This window comes from Crocodylus porosus, unplaced genomic scaffold (assembly GCF_001723895.1).
Source record: "Crocodylus porosus isolate Cpor-Errol unplaced genomic scaffold, CroPor_comp1, whole genome shotgun sequence".
NCBI lineage: Eukaryota > Metazoa > Chordata > Crocodylia > Crocodylidae > Crocodylus > Crocodylus porosus.
In genome coordinates, this window is record NW_017728931.1 from 96,994,923 (window position 1) to 97,001,205 (window position 6,283).

Consider the following 6,283-nt stretch of genomic DNA (forward strand, 5'->3'; position numbering starts at 1 on the left):
CTGGGAGGGTGCAGGTGCCGTGGGAGGGACAGAAATCAAGGGGAGCAGGTGCTAGGGGGACTGGCAGGAGGGGTGAAAGGTGGGGAGGGGGCAGGTGGCAAGAAGGCAAGTAGCAGCAGGCAGGTGGCAGGGGATATAGATACCAAAAGAATAGGCATGGAGTTATCAGACACCACAAGGGCAAGTGGGGAGGGGTCAGGTGGCAAGGGGTGGGTGTTAAGCTACTTGGATCCCCTCCCCCCACCCGTTCACCACCTGACCCCCCTGTTGCTGCTTCCCTACTGCAGTAGTTGGGAGGGGGAGTGGGGGAAAGATGTGTATTTAAAACCAGCCTCTAAAAAATTAGATTATAGAAATGGAAAATTATAACAAATTTATAAATGTTTCCGTGTCTAGAATCTAATTATTGGAGGGTTGTCTTGGATTTAGGTAAATGTTGTACTAAAGGACTGTATGCCAGTGTATTTGTATCAAGTGACTTCTTTCTTGCATATTTACTCTTCCCATCATGTGAAAAGCTTCACTGCTTAGTGGTCATTTGAAGGTGATTTCTTAAATGAAAAATATCATTAATCTTGTCTACAGTGTGCAGTTTGTTTTCAGGGTTTGTTTGTTTTTTTTAAAAAAACCATTTTATTAAGACTGAAGATCAAGATGCAAACAAAGGGAAAAATACCTCTCTACCTGATTTCTTTTAATATCTGGAACTAAATTCACTCCTTTACAGTGATATAACAATAATGTATCTGAAGTCTTCCCACAAGAAACTCTTAAAGCAGATTCCAGTAGATCTACTGTGACAGAAATGAATGCAGTATGCATTGAACATGGCAAGCAAAAAATTAATACCATACTTCCTGTCATATAATTTTACAGTCTGGAATCATTCAGGACTTTATTACACTATAAGAACACAAAGGACTAAATGCAATGAAGTCATTAGGGCTGTGCAAAACTTCGCCAGCTGTTTTGTTTTGACACTGTTTCAACTCATTTTGAGCTCAAAAGAGCAAAATGAAATGGCCTTTGAAACAGCCTTAAAACAAAACAAGGGAAGTTGAAACGTTTCAAAGTTTTGAAATTTTGAGTTTTGAGTTTTGAAGTAGCTAGCCAGGTGGTGGGAGACAGGGGGAGAACCAGAGCTGGGGTGAGTTCCCCTCCCCGATTGCACCCCTTCAGAGGGGAACTCAGCCGGGCTGAGTTTCCTTTCCCAACCCCATTGCAGCACTGGGGAGGGGAAATCAGCTGGAGTCCATTCCCTTCCCCAGCCCCGATCCCAGCGCTGGGGAGAGGAACTCAGCCGGGCTCGGTTCCCTTCCCCAGTCTGATCAAAATGTCAAAACAGCAAAACCATTTTGACGGAACAGTGTTTTCAAAATGAAACAAAACACGGTTCTGTTGAAACAGATGTCAAAGTGGAGCGCTGCTGTTTCCTACAGTCCTAGAAGGCATGTCTACACATGGCTTCAACTTGTCACCAACTGGCCTTTCCCGTACTCCAGTTACTGCCCATGCCCCACCTATTCACTCCCATTCTCCAAACCTGAAAATATGCCTGTGAAGATATTCTAGATTCATTCTTAATGACAGCTTTCCAGCATGTCAGAAAATGGAGGTCTTCGGAATAAGCACAGAAGGACCCTCACACAGCATCTTCATTATTGTACTTATGGGTATGGAGCAGGTGGCTGGACATTCTTGGAAACAGCCTGGTTGGGACATGCCTGAAGGGAATGAGGTAACACCTAGCTTTTAGGTGCTGAGCACATAAAACCATGTTAAGCACCTAGCCTCTATAAAATGATTTGAAATGAAGTCTTCATAATTTTACAAGGAGGAAGCAACTTTGACCACCTGAGACCCTGCTCCTGCCTTTGTTCAAGGTAATTTGCATCATCACAGAGCTCAAAGACACCTTACCAGATAAGAAATGCCTGCCCAGAAGAGCATTCCATCTATTTATTCCCCTGTGAAATATGAAACACCATAACCAGAAGGAAATATGAAGGTATCCTGATTACCACCAAATACCTTTGAGATAAACAGACTATTCCAACTTTTTTTCTGGGCCTAATTTGCATATAAAATGAGCTTTTTCCAAACAAGAGATTTTACCACACCTTCAATTCTCCTATGAAATATGAACTTTAATTTCTACCCAGGAGAACTTATACAATCTTTTCTCTGATGCCTCATGAAGGGTGTTTGTGCCCCAAAGCTTGCAATTAAAGATTTTAATTTATTTGTTTTTGCAAAATTCTAGTTGATTTAATAAAAAATATCACCTCTACCATGAGCCCTGATTGTTTTAGGCTCTATAAGCAATTCATGGGAGATTTGGGCTTCTAAGAATGAAATCCATAAATGCCAGCATGCCTGGGAAACACTGGATAAAACGGTTATCTTGCATTTTGTAGTTGTCTAGAACTTAAGATGTTATTGTAGGCTACAGAGACACCTCTCTCTACTCAGGATTTACCATTTTGAACTCTCTTTTGGAGTTAATCATCAAAGTCCTTTCATTCTAAAATGAGATTAAGTCATTTCTCTTTTTTGAAACATGACCGGAAGAGAAAAGAAGTGATAGTGCTTTCTCTCTCTCTCCCATTTTATCCAATAGCTTACTATTCAGACCATTCTTTCAAGATGTAGGACATCTGGGTTCAGTTCTCTCATAAGCCTGAGGGGACTCAAACCCACATATCCCTCAAGAGTGTATAACAACCAGACTATAGGGTATTTCTTACTCTCCTGCTTGTTGAAGCTGTTTCACTTTGCACAGACTAAGTAAATATTCAATGTGCCAGAACTAAAATGATCACAATTTTGTGTATTCTAGTCCTTTTGTACAGGTCATTTCATTTGATTTGTATTAAATTCTTCATTTTGTTCCCAAGGATTTCACTTAAATGTCAAAATGAAAAAAATGGATTTTTGCCTGGGTAAAGAGAATGGAGAGTAGCCCAGAACGTAACTCATCAATGGAGAGAAGAAGTAACAAGACAAGTCATCCACATGTAAATACTCAGCTCAGGGAAGTAAAGAGGATTCCAGTGACCCCCAATCCAAGCATAAACTAGTCATATTTCAAAGTTCGCGGATTAATTGTTCAACAACATAGTTATAGTTATGTTCATAGACTGGCAATTGTTTTCAGATTTCTTTTTCAAGTTAGCTTCCTAGGTAGTTACTGTATTACACATTTTACTTTGGAGCACAGATTTATACAATCTTTGAGCAAGCATAGAAGCTTATTAAAATTAATTTTTTCCCTAAGGACTTCCTCATTCTGCTTTTTTACACACACTCTGCACAAGAGAAATGGCTCTTTAAAACTCATGCTTTTTGTCATAATAATTGCTTTACACCTCTTGGCAACTTTTCACATCGTGTGTAAAGAACTGGTTCATTAAGGCTCATTAAGAGACATTTTTCTTACAATAAAAATCACAAAAGCATTTGCATATTGTTTTAGTGTTAATTATATAATTCCATTTATAGAATAAGGCATGCACTTATGATTGACAATAAAGCACCAAAAAGTCACTTGGTTGGAAAAGGGAAAGAGGATTTTAGAGACAATGATATTGGTATGAGAGCTTCATAGAAAACTGAAACATAATTACCTTAAATAACTGACTAGACCTCATTTTTAGTTAGTAATAATTGGAAAACCTTTTTCATTTCATCAGATGTAAATATGGGGGGAAAAAAGGAAAAGCAGAAGATCTTAAATTACAAAATGTAGGGCTCTAAAACAGATCAGAGAGGAAAGGTGAAGGGATTACTATGAAGGAACTGAGAGTTAAGTGCCACATTCTGTGAAAGAGTAAGCTTTTCTTGCTGTCCAATTTCCGTTCTTTGAGAAAGGGAACTGATTTTGGGGTCAGATTCTATCTACTAAAAAGAGGTGGGCAGCTAGAACTTGGTGTCTGAGGATATCTCTCCACCAGCATACCTCAGACTGACTTCTTCTATTGCTACTATGGAAGCTTATAATAATGTTAGAAAACTTCGAGAATATTTTAATTATTGATTGGGTGCATCTCCACGTGCAGTTAGTTCAAAGCAATAAACTCTGGAACAGTTTGAGCTGGAGTAAACTCCTGGGAGCAGCATCTACATGTGCAGCACCTGGGACAGCAGCAATTTGATCCAGGATAGAGCAGTCTATGACAGAGTCACTCCGGCCCCGTTCTGCCCAGGCTGGGGTGGTAGCATCAGGCAGTGGAGGGGCTGGCTAGGGTACGAGGGTGCCAAAAGTGCAGAGCCATGTAGCTAGGAAGCTGGCAAGAGTCTGGCCCCCAACTGCAAGGGCTGACCAGGCACAACTTGTGCTTACGGTCAGCACCTACATGTGTGTTTAATTTCCATTAATTACTCAGCGGTATTAATTAGTTTACTTTGGCCTAATATCATTGCATGTGTAGACAGTGATGCTTTCCTCTGCACCTCATTAATTTACTCTTCAGTAAAGTGCACGTGTTGACACAAACATTATCGTCATGTACCTAAGTCACAATAGTGAGCTCTTTTGTAAAGGAAATGGTTGTATATATGCAGATAGTTAATGATGTGCCTGTAGATGGTGCTCAAAAATATGCAGTGTTGTTCATAATTTTTCTAGTACCTATAAAATTGTGCACTGCAAATGGGTTTCCATATGCAGCTCTTAACATGTGGCTCTTATCACTAAACTCTGTTACCTAGGAAACAGAATATAGTTAGATATTCTATATGAATTTCTCCAGAGTTACTTTTGACAAAAATACTCCAACATATTTGAAACTTTCAGCCCAAGAAATAGAGGAAAAAATATCCCTATCATATCCTCATGACTACCCCACCAAAGAAGACAGTCATGGGATGCTCAAATCAGCAGAATGAATGCTCTTCAGAGAAAAGAAATTGATTGTTAAGGCTGAACATTTCTTTTTCCTCTGAGTGGAGCACATATGCTGTTCCTGTGCTTGTGGAAATTAGCAGTGAAAAAGGCAAGTAGGAAAGATGGGGAATAAGGGTTGCAGAAATTATATGGCTAATTGGGTGATATGACTACAATTGGGGTAGAGAAGTCACGCTCAGATTATGGCCCATGGGCTGGAACTGACCCCGAAATGACTAGATCTAGCTCATGGCACAGGAGGTCAGCAGCTGGCAACTCAGCCTAATGCATCCCTTTTTCTGTTCTGTGCTGTGCCACTGATTCTGTCTGCAGCAGAAGTTAAGCTCTTCCTCTCTCACTTCCTGCCTGCCCCCAGAGCAATGTGGTGGCCTGTGGTAGAGCTGAGTTACAAGCTCCACTGAACTAGGCTTTTTGTTTGTCAAAGGTTGATTTACACACACCTGCATGGGGAGTTAGATTGTTTTACTGAATAAGCTATAGAATTCCTCCACTGACACTTTAGGAATGAACTTTACACAAGTGTATATATAATTACAAGTGTAGAGGAAATGAACCAAGGGAAAAGAATTGCCTAGCTACCTTGCTAATTCCTCTTGACATTATGATTGATCTAGACAAATATCTTAGATTTCTAACAGATAGTGCAATTCCTTTAGCCTTGCATTCCCATATAATATATGTACAGATTGAAGTAGCAATGTGCTTTACGTGCCTACCAGCCTTGCATCTCACATATAGCTGGCAAGCAGAGCATTGGATTTTTTAAATTACTAAAGCTGAAGTAAGTAAATCATGGAGGTCCTCCTAACAGAACATATGCCAGAAGTCATTCTAACCAAAAAAGGAAAGAAACATGGCAGATCTTGTACTTTGGAGTATAACTAACAAAAGTTGTCTTGGCTGTGAACTTTTCAAAGCCAGGTACTAAAATAAGTTATGATAATGTACCACGTTGCATCACAGTGGACAAGGTCAGTAATTCTGAAGCCAGTTGGATTGTTCTGCCAGCTTTTAAGAAGCTAATCTTGATGATCCCTAAGTAAACGGCTAATAAACTAAAGGTTATAAATAGAGGAAAGGTAAGAACTTGTAAGGTGAAATCAGTGGAATTTGAATTGCTCAATGGATGATGATTTTTAATTACTCAGTGGAGGATTTCCATTTATGTTTACTGTTCCTTTTTCTAACTGTTTCTGAGGAGCAATGGGAGAGTTAAAGATTAATCTTGATTTGACATACTGTTCAAGACCTAAGTAAATGCCAAAACAAAAAACATGAGATAAAGGTGAAGTTGAGTGCCCATATAAAAATGTATGTTTAAAAACCTGCACAAGAACTTAGTTTATTATGAACAGTTATCAAATAAAAAGCCAGAAA